The following is a 15,624-nucleotide window of genomic DNA, read 5'->3' on the forward strand; positions in this document are numbered from 1 at the left end:
TCACCAGTTTTTTTACTGTTAATTTTCTGTGAATGATACAGATTCTCAGCTGAAGGAATACCTTGTATCTGCAAACCTGTTGAGTTCATGCCTTAGTAATCCCACTGAATGAAACTGTGCAGTTACACCATCGTATACTGTATGTGTTGCGGTGCTGTGGCGACATACTTGTATTCAGTAATGCAGAAAATGAAAATATATTTTTAAACTTGGTCATGATTTGCTGCCAAGTCTGTTTTACACTGCTGGTACTGCAAGTAATAGAACACAGTTTAGAAAATTAATGAGTGTATTGGTATTTATTACAGATATTATTCAGTTAGAAACAGAAAATTTATTTTGATTTGTCCAAAACCTAAATTTCAGTTCGTCCTTCATTACAGGACAGTATCATACCTAAAGTTACTTCTTGAGTATCATGTTTACATGAATGAAGTTTGAAGTTTCAGAGCTCTATTGTGCAGTTGTTATTTTATAGATAAGGAACTGCACTGAGAGTGCACGAAGTGGTGAAATAAAGGAATTTCAAGGTTAACGCTTTTTTTTTTTAACCAGCATTCCTTTTATTCATTTTACTTAGAGTAACAATGCTTTTGACGGTATTACGTTTTTACATTTCTCGTGTCTATCCATTATGACAGCCTGTTCCTCTGACCGAAGTAGGTGACACACAATCAGTCCATTTTGTGCAAAAAAAGAGTCAAATGACATTTCAAATGTCTCCTTTTGAGTGAGTCTGAAGAAGAAGACCTCCTGTCAAAGGAAATTGATAACCACCATCGTGATACTCATCACATCTAATGGGGTTTTCATTTTTGTAGAGCCAGCCAAGGCTATGTCAGACTTGTTTCGTGGTAACCTCTGGTTGAAACCCAAACAAAGCTTGATGATTAGCTCATTGGTTGAATGAGTGAGCTCATTCTTTCTGTGAAAAAAACAGGTGTCAAACAGGTGGCTTTTACTGAAGGACAAAGGCAACAAATGTTGTATATGCTGGTTGTAATAAATTTTTCTCTGAAAATTTGAGTATAAAGGGTTATTCCAGACATTGTTCAGTAGAACAGCGTACAAACACCAGAAAGACGTGGAAGAAAATGGAAAACCTATCACTGGAATAGATCAAAGAATAGCCAAATGGCAGAGACTCAGCCACTGATCAGCTTCAGGAAGATCAAAGCAGGTCTAAAGTTACCTGATAGTGCTGCAATAATTAGAAGACATCTATGTAAAGCCAAAGTATAGGCAAGAAGCCCTTGCAAAGTCCCAGTGTTGCAAAATTAACTTGTGCTGCAGCGGTTACAATTTGCCAACAAACACATTGACTGGCCATGAGAGAAATGGCGCAACATTATGTGGACTGAAAGCAAGATTGTTCTGTTTGGGTCTAGGGGATGCAGACAACTTGTCAGACAAACATTGAATTTAAGCCACAGTTCACTGTGAAGACAATGAAGCATCGTGGCACAAGCCTCAGGATATTGGGATGTTTCTCATACTAGTGTGTCAAGGCTATTTTTCGCACACCAGGAACCATGGATGAGGAGGTCATGTTACCTTATGCCAAAGAGGAAATGCCCCTGAAATGAATGTTTCAACAAATCAATGACCCCAAAAACACCAGTAAGCGAGCAGCATCTTGGTTCCAGATCAGCAAGATTAACGCTATAGAGTGTCCAGTGTCCAATCAACAGACCTTAATCCAATTGAAAACTTGCAGGGTGACATCAAAAATGTGGTTTCTGAGGCAATACCAAGAATGCAGTGTAGCCTAATCATCCTGAGATGGAATACCTGTTCAGAGAAGTTGGTCGACTCTACAACACAGATGTGAAGCAGTTCTCAGAAACAGTGGATATGCAACTAAATATTAGTTCAGTGATTCAGAGGAAGGCAAAATCTTTTGCCTTCCTCCCATCATTTAGAATTTTTCAGTTTATACAGTAAATGTTTGAGTTTGTTGCTGCTATTTATTTGAACAGCCCAATATTCATTTTTCTTCATTTTCTTCATGCTTTGATTTGGAATGTACAGTATTCTCCATGCACTTAAAGGTTATTGTCAAGTTTTTGAGGTTTACTCACTTTTTTAAACACAAGAAACTTTTAAAATAAACGTTCGTCTAGTTGCTGACCTGAATACACATATAAAAAAATAAAATGAATTTACTTTTTCAGTATCTCCTGGTCACAAGATCACTTCTGCATCTTCTTCTTTTTCTTCTCCTACTTCTTCAGTTTCCTGGCAGTTACACCTTTTTGATGATTCACCTCAATCTTTTGGTCTGGATTGGCCGATGAGACTTCCTTTTGAGTATATTCCTTAATGTAATAGTTTCTTTCAATTAACAGTTCAATCAATTTCAGTCACCATGAGAGAAGCATGCACATTCTACAAGTCTGCTTCATTAAATCATGCTTAAAACTGGAACAAGAAGTAATTGTATTACACATATAAACTTCATTCTGATAAATTTGATAACATGCTGTTTCTTCCTTTCCATGTGGACTTGCTTCGATTTCATTCAAATTTTAAGTATGTTTTACAATGTTTTCCATGAGACTTTTTTTTATATATCCTATCTGAAATTTTAGGAAATATTTTACTCCATCTGTCTTTAGAATGGTATGACGAACAAAAGTCATGAAAATATAATTTTGAAAATAACTGAACAGGAATACTGAGTCCAATATTGCATTAGCTTAGCTCAAAAAGACAATCACTACTGACAAAGAATGGGGACTCATTTGTGCTCTACATACATCTGATTTGAAAAATGGAAACCAAACATATGTAAATGATTAATCACTTGGCTGAGTCTATAAGCATGTGTCACAGAACAGGATAAATGCATTCCTTCTCCTACTTTGTGCCGCAAACTGCACTAAATAGGAGTAGAATAAGGAATAGGATTAATCATCAAACAGTTATGTACTGTTCTGTCTTTACCTACATGGTAGGGATAAGCTTCATGAAATAAAAGGTCACTAAAGTGAAGGATAACCAGTTTGAATGAAAGAGTTCCACAGAAAAGATGATTGTATCCATCTACAAACTGCAGAAAACAGCAAAATTGTAATATAATTGTTTTTGCTTTGCATAAGTGATTGGGTGGGTCAAAAGAGTTGAAGCAGTAACAATGTGAATCTGCTTTTTACAAACCAGAATAAATACAGATATTCTTTAAAAATTAGATGCCATCATTTGTATTCAGGTGTAAAGCCAACCAATACAAAAAGTAGGCTAAAAATGTTTATGTTTAAGAGTTAAATGATCACAAGTATTTAGGAGTACAACAGTTTACTAGCATCTGCAGCGGCACAGTTACTTTCTTTGCAGCCTGCACATCACAGGCACTCTGACAGATTATGAGACAAGTGTTTGAGATCGTTTAGACATTGTCCGGCATTTTCCTCAGTCACTCCTCCCATCTGTTTCCAACCTGCTGGTGGGACCAGACAAAATGACCCTGCCAAGAGATGGAGTCACTGATGTGTTTGAAAATTCATTGCCTCACAACTCATCAGTAATGAAGTGTTTGAAACAGTGCGGGCTGGGGAGGAGGGGAGGAATGAGATGGCTTCAGCCTCTGTGACAAATCCCCTGCAGGCTGAAAGAGTCATACAACACTTTGGTCTGATCATTAATTAACCCAAGCCCAAGACTCTCTGACAGGCTCTTAATCAATATTTTCTAAAGTGACATTCAGCCTTTACTCAGTGTTTTAATGTAGATGGTGATGGGGAGGGAATCACATCTGGAGTCTATGAGTGCACATAGTTCCTGAGGTAAAGCCCAAGATGCTCCACAAAATTAAATCCAATTGGAGGCAAAGCACGATTATGAGAGATTTTTTTTCAGCTGAAATTATATTCAATGTTGAGATTCATCTCATGGTTCTGAACAAGTCTGTGTCGTTGTCATTGACTGAACTGGAGCCATCTTTAAAGGGCATACTTTTCAAAACACTTTTTCCACAAAGTGTTTTGATTGGGGTCTATTGTGTTCTCAACTAGTGCCAGCCTAAACAAAAAATGAGGTTATTTAACAAAATAGTTTGGGCTCAAAGGTTGATTTGGTAGTTTATGTCTTCATCAGTGAATACAACATACGTATTCATTAGGTCACAAACTGCATTTCTGAAACTGTGGATCTTATGATAAAGGGCATGTGCGAGTTGGAGTGCATGATAACCATTAGTCCTGCATAGCCAGTGCATTATGCAACACAGAATGGGTTTTAAGATCATGATGAAAGCAGGCTTTCATCATATCTGACCACATATTCTAGGACAGAATGTTGGGATAGAATGAATGCAGTTTGATCCAGCTTTCAAGTGGGGCTTGTCTTAGTGTCCCCTGCACACCCACCCACTTCTTTTGCTTCAAAGTCAATGTCCAATAATGCAGAAAACACCACACACCTCACAGTGAGGCATAGAAACATGTGGATTATCTTTTCAATTTACTCAGCTCTTGATGTTATGCAAACAAGATGGAGTGGAGAGGAAAAATATCTGGTGAGTTGGACATCATGCAGTCTGGTTCTTTAACCCTTGTGAGTGAGATCTGTCAGGCTTCTGGTCCTAATGTGCTGCAGCTGATCCCTCAGCTTTCACAGCCTCATTCCAGCTTTCAGTCATATGATTATAACAGAGTTTTAATATGATACAGATTCCCAAGACTGTGAATGCCTACAGGCATTTAAATCATATTGTTCACATCTAGCTTGAAAAAAACCTGATAATGGCAAGAAGTCTGCGACACACACACGTACACACATCGTGCTCATCAGGCAATGGCCCAGCGAAATGTGAGACGATGATGTGGACATTGTGCTCAATGTGAAAGGAGAAAAAAAATATTCATTTGCTTTGTCAGATGCAAAATGTAGTTCCTGCTTTGATCGTTTAGTGGCAAGAGATATGTTTCCATCATCTCACCCGTTTCTAGCTCGCTCTTTAAGTAATTCATGTTGATGTTAAAAAATACACAGCTCAAAAAATAATGAGACCATTTTATCATACCAGTATGACACCAATTCAACTAAACTTCTGGCACGATGATCTGTCCAGTTAGGAAGCATAACTGATTGTCAATCAGATTCATCTGCTTTGGTGAAAATGATAATGACAGCAGGTCGGCAACAACAAGACGATCCCCCCTCTTGCCTACCCCAAAAAGGGAATGGTAGGTGGTGGCCATTGACCATTTTGGTCTCCTTATCCTTCCTGATTGATTTTTGCCTCGTTTTGCATGTTCTTAGTCCCCTCATGATTACTGGCAATGTGACACAATTCAGGTTGCAGAGGTCGTATAGCTCATCCAGCATAGCCTGTCCATACGTGTCGTTGCATGAAGGTTTGCTGTGTCTCTTAGCATGGTCTTAAGAGCATGGAGGAGACACAAAATGTCTTTACATGAAGAGAGCTGAACAGGCCATAGAAGGACAGGAACCCAGCAGCAGGACAGGCATCTGCTTCTTTGTGTGAGGAGGAACAGGTGGAGTACTGCCAGAGCCCGACAAAATGACCTCCAAAGGGCTACTCGTGTGTATTTCTGACCATGAGGTGGCATTAGGGCCGATATCCTCTAGTGGGACCTGTGATCACAGTCCAGCAATGAGCAGCTCAACAGGCATTTACCAGAGAACACCAGAATTGGCAGAGGGTTTGTTGGACAGAGGAGATGCGTGGTGTGCAGGAATGGACACGTTGCCAGGTGCAGGGCTAGGTGGGAGATCTTGGAATGGATCGGAGACGACCAGGTCTGAACAGGGAAAGCAGGAGCTGAGACTCATGGCAAGTGGAGAAGACAGTCAGGGTCACAGCATTGTGTAGTAGTCTAAGCATGGCTTTTCTGTAGCGAGGAGATGTTTTGCAGGTGGACCACTCCCCACCGCAAGTGTCATCACTCAGGTAATGATCCAGTCTGCTGCACCTGTACACAATCCACACTCACACACCTCGCTAGCACCCACTGATGGAATAGGAAGGAGGGAAAAGGAAGATTACTCCTAAGCAGAGCTAGTGGTGAAGGACATGACAGTGACAAAACTGGTTGTCATGCATGCTGGGCCCTTAAAATTGATCCTCTTGGGTGGACCGTAATTCACAAAGATGACCATTGTCATCTTCATGCAGGTACAATGTCACATTAAACCAACTGTTACACTGCTTCTGCCTCCTAAAGATAAACTCTGAGTCCTATTTGTTCTGTATATCACCAAACCTCCCAAAGTACTGTTCCGGAACTGGTTTCCAGTGACCAAACAAGAAAACAGCTTCTTGGTCCAGACTCACAATGTTCCACACAGTCTGTCTAATAGCCATTTATGCTGTAGCAACAGCAGGACACCATTCTAACTGGTAAACAAAAGGTCACAATCCCCCATACTGGCAGATGAAAAAATCCACACCTGCTGAGAAAACACTTTCTCAGTAGTGCATGCAGACTCCAGTTTCACAAGGGACTACACTACCATAAAGTTTTAAACCCATCTAAGAAATCAGTGTTGCATCATTTGATAGTACTTCATGCCCTACAAGATACTGTCCTTAATCTTCAGCATGGAGGTAATTAATTAATTTGATAATGCATTGTGCGTTACATATTTACACATTTAAATATTCATTTTCTTTGAAACAATTTCAGCTACAGTTTTTCTAGTCTAAACCCTTCATGACTCTGATTGGTTGTGGTGGTCTCATGGAGTCAGAATGAGGAAATGCAGTGCTAAGTTATTGTCTCTATGGTGCTGTTTCTTCTTGGACAAATGATCCAGCCACGACACATCAAATCCATACAGTACATATGCAGCACATGGTTAAAGATTAAACCAGTGGTTTCTAACCTTCATCGCTTCTGAGGTCTGACAAAAAGCAATGCATAGTCAGGGGCCACATTCCAGATGTCTATGCAGCTCAGTCAGATAGTGACTGTTTCCTCCAAACTTCTCACATGATTACATATCAGTAAAGTAATTACTCCACCAAGGAACGCAGCGGAGTTATGTGACGATCAGCGTTGATTTGTCTGTCTTTTAGCAACATTACTCAAAAACGGATTTACAGATTTAAATGAAATTTCTAGAGAAGGTCAGAAATGACACAAGGACCAAGTGATTAGATTTTGGCAGTGATGCGACTTTTAGTCTGGATCCACGGATTTGTTAAAGATTTCTGTATCACTGCGAGAGAGCAGCACAGCATCACTGTAAATATGACAAGTGAACAGTACGTCAGCTGCCTGCTGATGATCACATGATTGTGATCCTACTACAAATTGACCATGATGGACAACGAATTGTTTAAAGATGTCATCTGTTGGATATAATACAATGACTGAGCAGCCTTGGTGGAGTACTGTGCTCTCTGAGTGATTTTCTTGTTGAATACGTCATGAAAAATCAAAATTTGGGCAAAAAGTCCAAAAATCACTTTGCACAAACTCTACACGTAATTTGTGTAACTTTTTGCAAGAATCTCCCCAAAAGAAATACAATGTAAATATACAGTGCTAATATTTTGCCCCATCTCTGACACAACAACAAAAGCTTCGTCTCAGTTTCTGTTCATGTGTTGAGCAAACACAAGGGGCTCCATAGTGACCCAAGAGCAGCGTTTAAAGATGTTTTCTGGGTCACTGAAGCAGAACTCAACACTTCCTCCATTACATCACACTTTCAGTCCAACACTCAAACACCTGTTAATAAAAAAGAAGGGCAGCAGGGCTGGTGTTTAGCTAAAACTAAAAGGTTTCTACCAACATGCCCGCACGCATGTGCACAAATACACAAACATGCAGGGAAATTGAGGAAAGTTCTGTGCTTTGTGGTGTTGAATTACACACAAATGCAAACCATCATGTGTGCACATACACTGTGATTTATGGAAGAGTCAGACACTGCTGAGTGGGTGCATTGTTGATGACAAGAGCCCGTGAAGAAAGGACAGGCTTCCTGTCTGTGATCTTGTTGTTGTGGAGACAGCGGGCCCCAGTCTAAAAGATTATCCCAGATCCTTTGATCTTTAAGAGGGTAACCAAAGAGGATCCTTAAACTGCCACCATTTTCCACATGAATTAAACCACTGGCATAGTTTGGGAGTTTTTCTGTCAACAACTTTCATCTGACTTGATACTTGCAAGAAAAATGTCCTTTTTAAACTCTTAAACTTGTACTTTATAGGTCTTTGCAACATTCATTTGAGGCAGGAAACATTTTATTGGATGAGGCAGATATCAGTGGGTGAAGTCAAAGAGCCACTCTTTTTTTGGACATGTTGTTTGCCTGGTAAGGGTGAACAGCCAAGAAGAACTGCATGAAGACAAACAGAGGTTGAGAGGCACAGAGGTTGTTCCGTTTTGTATGGTTGCTCCTTTTTTTAGGTTTTAAATGTGCATTTTTTTCTTTTGCCTCGGTCATGACATGATGTCTTTGGGGCCACCATTCATGTATCTGGTCAGTTCTCGTGAATGCAGTATCTCAGCAGTGGCTTGGGGTAATTCTCCAAATTGGTAAATACATTAACTTGGGCTCAAGGATGATGTGATTAGGTTTTGGTAGTCAAAGGTCATTGCAAACCTAGAAAACACGCTCAAGAATTACTTTGCTAAATAAGACAAAAATTCATGCAAATGTCTTTTATTATCATTTATTTATTTATCATCTATCATTTATTATGCAGTCATTTCATTGTTCATCACTATTGAATCCAAATAGTTTATTTGAAAAAATAGTTTCTTGCTGTCTCTTCTGAAGGATTAGCAGTTTAGGCATTTGTTATCGCAACACCGGAAGAATGATTTAAGCCTTCGGTGCATTACGCCCCCTTCTTGAATTTCTACTTTTGACTGCCAGTTAAAGGTTAAAAGTCATCATCGTGATGACTTATAAAATTAATTTGATCAACACTACATGCAGCAGGTCTGCCTCAAAGCATCTCCACTTCTCCTGCATCTTTTACAATCTCCAGTTAGACTCCATGTGTTGTCTACTTAACTTGGCACCAGTAAATCAACATATATTTCTAAGATGTCAATGCACCTCTGTGCCAATGTCAGCAAGGCAAACTTTGTTATGTTTATTGTGTTGACAATAAAGTGATTTTGATCCAGCAGCTCATTTAAAATGTCTTAAATTACCCTGGCAGCAGGTTCAAACACCCAAAACTGCTGTCATGATTTGTCTTCATCTTTAATAAACAAAATGACATTTCATTTTTCTGTGTATTCTCTGCTGGCTTTGATTGCCATCCAATCAAAACAGCAGGCTCCTTCCATTGTACTTAGCATCTAGCATGTATTGCCGAGTCATTGTATTGTCCTGCTTTGGTTTGCTGTGTAAACAGTTATGTGGCATGCAGGATAAACACTTCATGTAATGTCAGCCTCACATAGACAAGGATGAAGAGAGACCCACAGAGAAGAAATAGGGAGACAGAACGAAGATGGAAAGACTGTTTTTTCTGTCTGTTGGAAGACTTTCCCGGCATCATTTCAGGAGATCAGGTTAATCTCACTGTAATTTCCCTTCATGCCTGCTCAGAAACATTAAGGTCCCTGTTGACCAGTGACTTGAGGGAAATTCTTAATGTATGGTTTTATGTTTCGGTGGTTCTAGCCAAAGACGGAGCTGTGTAGGCTTCCTGCCAGACTCCATGGTGTCACATAAGGGTCATAAATCAAAACTATTATGAGGTTTGCGTAATGGCACAGTACAGGCAGTTATGGGGAGTCGTGGAGGAGATGGATTTGATTCAGCTTGTGTTCTGTCATGCTGCTGATGCTCGTGTGGTTGTTGGTGGCCTGGTGGTCAGACAGACTGTCCTTCAAACGCAGGACCGGCATAGAAAACCCACAGCGTCAGCGAATATTCAGCTCACTGAAATGTCTTTAAAGGAAACATCAACATGGAAAGCAGCCCACTGGTGATGTAGGGTGAATCCATTTTGCCATGTTTTGTATTTTTCTGACCAGATTAATTAGACCATGTCCTATTTTCAGGGCAGCTGATGATGCAGAAATAAATTCCTTTTTTTTTACACCTAATTATGCACATTTAAGGGTTCATCTTCCTTTCAGAAATTCAAGGAATAAGAGGCGGAGAAACTTGTTTTCTTCTTGGATTGAAGTCTCTGTCATTGGTGGAAAATGTTCTGCATTATTTTCATTTTGACAGTAATTTGGTGTTTAGCTTCACTAATGGCACTCATCACTATAGTCACGAGTTACTTTGTAGATCAGTTGAGGAAAAGGCAATTTGTTTCTTTCAAACGTGAGACAGCTGAAAAAGTCTCACATCCTGTTGCCTCTGTTTTAGCACTTTAACCTACGACATGGAAAATCTTTGGAGATATTACTTAGTAGATCAAGTTTTACATCTAAAATATATATAGATATATAGATTATGATACTACTTCTACTACAGCATCACTTCATCCACCTGCACAGAAGAGTCACATCAGTTCAGGCTTGTCCTTGGCATGATGTCTCATAGACAGCATTTAACAATATTAAAACTGTAGTAGACAGAAATCTAAAAATAGAAACCTAAACACCAGCCCTCTTCCTGCGGCTTTTCAAATCTCTCCCACCAGATGACTGAACTTTGGACTGTGTTAGTATTTATTCTATCTCATCTGATCGGTGGAAAGCCCTGTGACTGTCTGGATTCTTCCATCACCAGCAAAATTTCATGCAGCCTGAAAACAGTGCTAGGAGGAGGTGCAAAAGTCTGGTGTCTGCCCACTGATGCCAAAAAAAGTACTGCCTACTTCCGCCTTACATATAATGTTTTTCTTCAATAAAAATTCTTTCATTGTCCACAACTTTGTCAGAATCTGTCTTATGACTCTCATGAATTTGATTCACATGTTTTTGTGATGATAGATCTTTTTTATTGTGGATTGTTGCAGACATTTCTTGACAAAAATGCTTGCTGGTCACCACGGATATTAATCATTTTCTTTTGACAACAGCTACACGAATACTGTAATCAGGTTAAATTTATGAGCATTTATAAGTGTCTTTAGTGGATTTGTTCTGTGGTATGGGAAAATGTTTTTAGCTGCTGGTTTTGATCCGGCAAAGTTAACAGACACCATCACAGAAATGCTAAATGAAAAAACATTGGGAACACTAACTTGTGTCTGATATGAAGAATGGCAGTTTTAAGCATTTTCACATTTTTATAGCTTTTATTTTAAAACTCCAAGCTTTAAAGACATAAACAAAAAATGCACTCAGAGAGTGCAGTGCTCCTCCAAGGCTCTTCATTCCCCCATATAGCATTGTCAGAAATGCAGCATTTTTTTTTTTTGCATAAATGAAGCATTTCTTTATTAGTTATGATCAGAAATCAAAGCAACATAGAATTTGGACATTTAATACAGCTGTACCCACAAACAAAATGACCTTGCGGTGAGCACAGGTGTGTGTTATGCATGTGTATGTTATGTATGGATATCGAATTGCGTGACCTAAATATGTAGCGAGTGGCGGGAACTGATGGGACTCGGAAACACCCCCACAATTTAATCAGTTGTTCCTTGTATCATTTTCAATGGATAAGTCCTGATAAGTCTGCAGCGATCAATTTGTAGCAATCGCAATCATGTGATCATCAGCAGGCAGCTGATGTAGCGTTCTCTTGTTGTCATAATTACAGTGACACCGTGCAGCTATCTCGCAAAGATACAGAAATCTTTAACAAATCTGTGGATCCAGACTGTCAGCCGCATCACTGCCAAAATCTAGTCACTTCGTCCTTGTGTCATTTCTAATCTTCCCTAAAAATGTCATCGAAATCTGTTAGCCTGTTTTCGAGTAATGTTGCAAAAAGACAAACAGATGGACAGACAGACAAGCATTGCTTGGCGGAGTAAAAATACATTAAAAACACCATGTGGTATCTTCAGATGGTGGCATGGTGGTTCAGTGGTTAGCCCGAGCTAGCACAATCAAGTCTCTCAAAACTGGAACAAGGGCATTTTCAGGTTTCCGAAATCAAGACACAATGTTCAATTGTGCAAACACAAAAATAGGATCCTTCAAAATCCAATCATAACTGGACTACTCAAATCCATGTAAACACAGTCGTGTAGATCTAATTAGAACTGGATAACATGCCAGGATAGCAGCCCCTTCAAGCTGCTCACACCAAAAACAATGTTTCCCAACATTCTTTCTGAATATTGATTATACTCATTTAAATTTCCTTCCTGAAGACCAACAAAGTTTTTAATCCTTGTTTGTTCATTCTACTAGATTTTCTTTTGCGATATCCAGGTATCACTGTACACAGCCTGGGGCCAAAACTAGAATATACATGAATGCAGATGATTTAATGTTTTGTCTGGCACAAACCTGTTAAATCATAGTTGTCATTTGTTGTAAGTGAACATTCTCAGTTCGTATCTGTGCCTTTATTAATCTCTGGTGTTTTCTGTTGATTGTAATGCTAGTTATCCCTCTCTGTCTGCTTTGCTGCAGGTATCTTTACACTTAACTTGGATGACATGGAGGTAGCCCCCATCTCTTTAGCCTTGCTCCCATCTTCTCTTTCTCTCTCTCTGTGTCTCTTGCTCTCTCTTTATTTATATATATATGCCTCTTCACCACAAGCCAGTCCAAAGAACATCTGGTTCCTCTTGGGCTTGTGGTCACAACACTGAGAGAGTGCCACATCAAAGCTCCTTCCATCTAACCCACAGGGAAGAGAGGAGAGTGAAGAGGGAGGAAGAAGAAGAGAGAAAATCTGGGAGAAATTCTGTTTCACTCACACACCGCTAATCTGTCTTTGCTCATGGAAAAATTGCAGCGCACATCAGTGGTGTTGCGTTGAGACTCCATCAATCTCCATGCCCTGACCACTTCACTGACACAGATAGTCTGAGTTTGGCTCCCACACTTATCTCACTCATCTTTTTCACTGCTTCACAGGCTTTGGTGAGACATTTTAAGCTCTAAAGTTTGTCAGTTTCTATTGTATTAGTGTTGCATGGTGTTTATATATTTATGCCATTGAAACTGTGATGTCAAAACTTAACCTCACCCTCTGTTTTTGTGTGTGAAAGAAATTGCCAAACAAATCTTTGCTGTAAAGAAGACCCTCAGTGATAAAAAAAAAAAAAAAAAACACCTCTTAATGCCTTTCCTGATGTCAGGCTCAGCACATACACACACAAACTCAAAGGAGATCAAATGCTGAGGCACGTTTTGAAATGCGACCCTCCAGCAATTTCCCTGTCAGTCAAAGGCACAAAGCACTAACGTGAGTGTACCTGCCTCTTCCTGCTGCTCTCTGTATCCAGCAGCTTAGTTCTCAGTCACACACAGTTTTCACTCTGCTCAGACATGTTTTGACAATTGATGTGAATGATAATGAATTGCTGTTCAGCTACATTTAGTGTCTGTCTTTAGCGGCTGTCCAAACCACAAACAGATGAAAATAATGTGAGTCAGGAGGGTGGAAGGTTGGTGAGCTGGGTTGGATAGTGGTGTAGAGGTTATTGATTCAGACCTGCTAGTGCTGCCGGACAAGAACACCTACATATCTTCTGCTTACCAGCAGAGATGGGTATCTCTAAGAAGTGTTCTGTTTTTTTGTACAAGCTTGTAATGTACAAGCCCTGTCTCCAAAAAATGATGTTCATATACCACTGCTGTATTCTCAGTTACATTTTGAGGAATTTTCTCCCAGCTTTTGTTAGTGATACACCGATCAGGCATAACATTATGGCCATTTGCCTAATATCGTTTTGGTCCCCTTTATACTGCCAAAATAGCCTTAAGCCATCGAGGCATGGACTCCTCTAGGCCCCTGATGGTGTGCTGTGTTTTTTGGCACCAAGATGTTAGCAGAAGATCCTTTAAGTCTTGGAAGTTGCAAGGTGGGGCCTCCATCGATCAAACTTGCTTGTTCAGCACATCCCACAGACGTTTGATTGACTTGAGTTCTGGAGAATATAAAGGCCAGGTCAACGCCTCAAACTCGTTGTTGTGCTCCTCAAACCATACCTGAACCATTTTTGCTTTGTGGCACAGTGTATTATCCTGCTGAAAGAGGCCACAGCCATGAGGGAATATCGTTTCCATGAAAGGGCGTACATGGTCTGCAGCAACACTTAGGTAGTTGGTACGTGTCAAAGTAACATCCACATGGATGGCAGGACCCAAGGTTCCCTGGCAGAACATTGCTTGCTAACTTGCTTTCTACCCATAGTGCATCCTGGTGCCATGTGTTCCCCAGGTAAGTCGCACACCCAGCCATCCATGTTATGTAAAAGAAAACATGACTCCTCAGACCAGGCCACCTTCTTCCATTGCTCCGTGGTCCAGTTCTGATGCTTACGTGCCCATTGTTGGAGCTTTCAGTGGTGCACAGGGGTCAGCATGGGCACACTGACTGGTCTGCAGCTATGCAGCCCCATACACAACAAACTGTGATGTTCTGTGCATTCTGACACCTTTCTATCAGGACCAGCATTAACTTCTTCAGGAATCTGAGCAACAGTAGCTCGTCTGTTGGATGAAACCACAAGGGCCAGCCTTCATTCTCCACATGCATCAATGAGCTTTGGCCGCCCATGACCCTGTCACCAGTTCCTTCCTTAGACCATTTTTGACAGATGCTGATCACTGCAAACCAGGAACACCCCACAAGAGCTGCAGTTTTGGAGATGCTATGACCCAGTAGTTTTACCATCTGATAATTTGGTCCTTGATAAATTGTCTCAAATCCTTATCTTGGCCATTTTTCCTGCTTCTAACACATCAACTTTGAGGAGAAAATGTTCACTTGCTGCCTAATATATCCAGCCCACTAACAGGTGCCATGATGAAGAGATAATCAGTGTCATGTACTTTACCTGCCAGTGGTCATAATGTTATGCCTGACTGGTGTATATCTCAAATGAATTTGTGGTGCATTTTTTTTGACTCTGCTGCTTTAAAGATGCGATGATGACCATCATCAATGTGTGTGTCAAAAACTAAAAGAAGGTCTAATAATTAAACAGTGATGGCATGAACTTTATTTTTGCTCCCTCTGACTACTTCATCTCTCTCTTTTTGAACAATCCTGTTGTTCCTTCTCATCAGTGAGATGTCTGCTTTTCAAGCCACCTGTTAGCAGAATGTTCTGGATGTACAGGAAGTGTTTCACAGCTTGCCATTCCTCCTCTTTAGTCTGGCCACAACTGAGATTCATGTGCTACAACTTTTAGTCTATACAGTGGTCACACAAATCACAAAAGACATTCATAGTGCCGCACTCTCATTTCAACACTGACAGCAACAAATGTGTAAAAAAAAAAAAAAACGGAAAAAATGCAATATGAAGTTTAAAGAATGAAGGAGAAGTTCAAACTCTCACACCTTGTCACAGCAATGTTGAGAAACTGAATCTACCTCTAACCCTCTGACAAACATTTGTAATGTACGCCTTTTGATGCTTTTCATCTTTTCAACATTCTAGCACCAAAACAGATGTTTTTAAATAGTCATTAAATGAATTCACTGTGTTCATCTATGGTTGTAGTCGTGTCTTTAGCATAAACGCCTGCTAGCAGTAATCACTGCAGCTCTCACTGGACGGTGACCTGTGCTTCCTCAGCCTGCTTCATAC

Source organism: Acanthochromis polyacanthus, chromosome 9, assembly GCF_021347895.1.
Source record: "Acanthochromis polyacanthus isolate Apoly-LR-REF ecotype Palm Island chromosome 9, KAUST_Apoly_ChrSc, whole genome shotgun sequence".
Taxonomy (NCBI): Eukaryota; Metazoa; Chordata; class Actinopteri; family Pomacentridae; genus Acanthochromis; species Acanthochromis polyacanthus.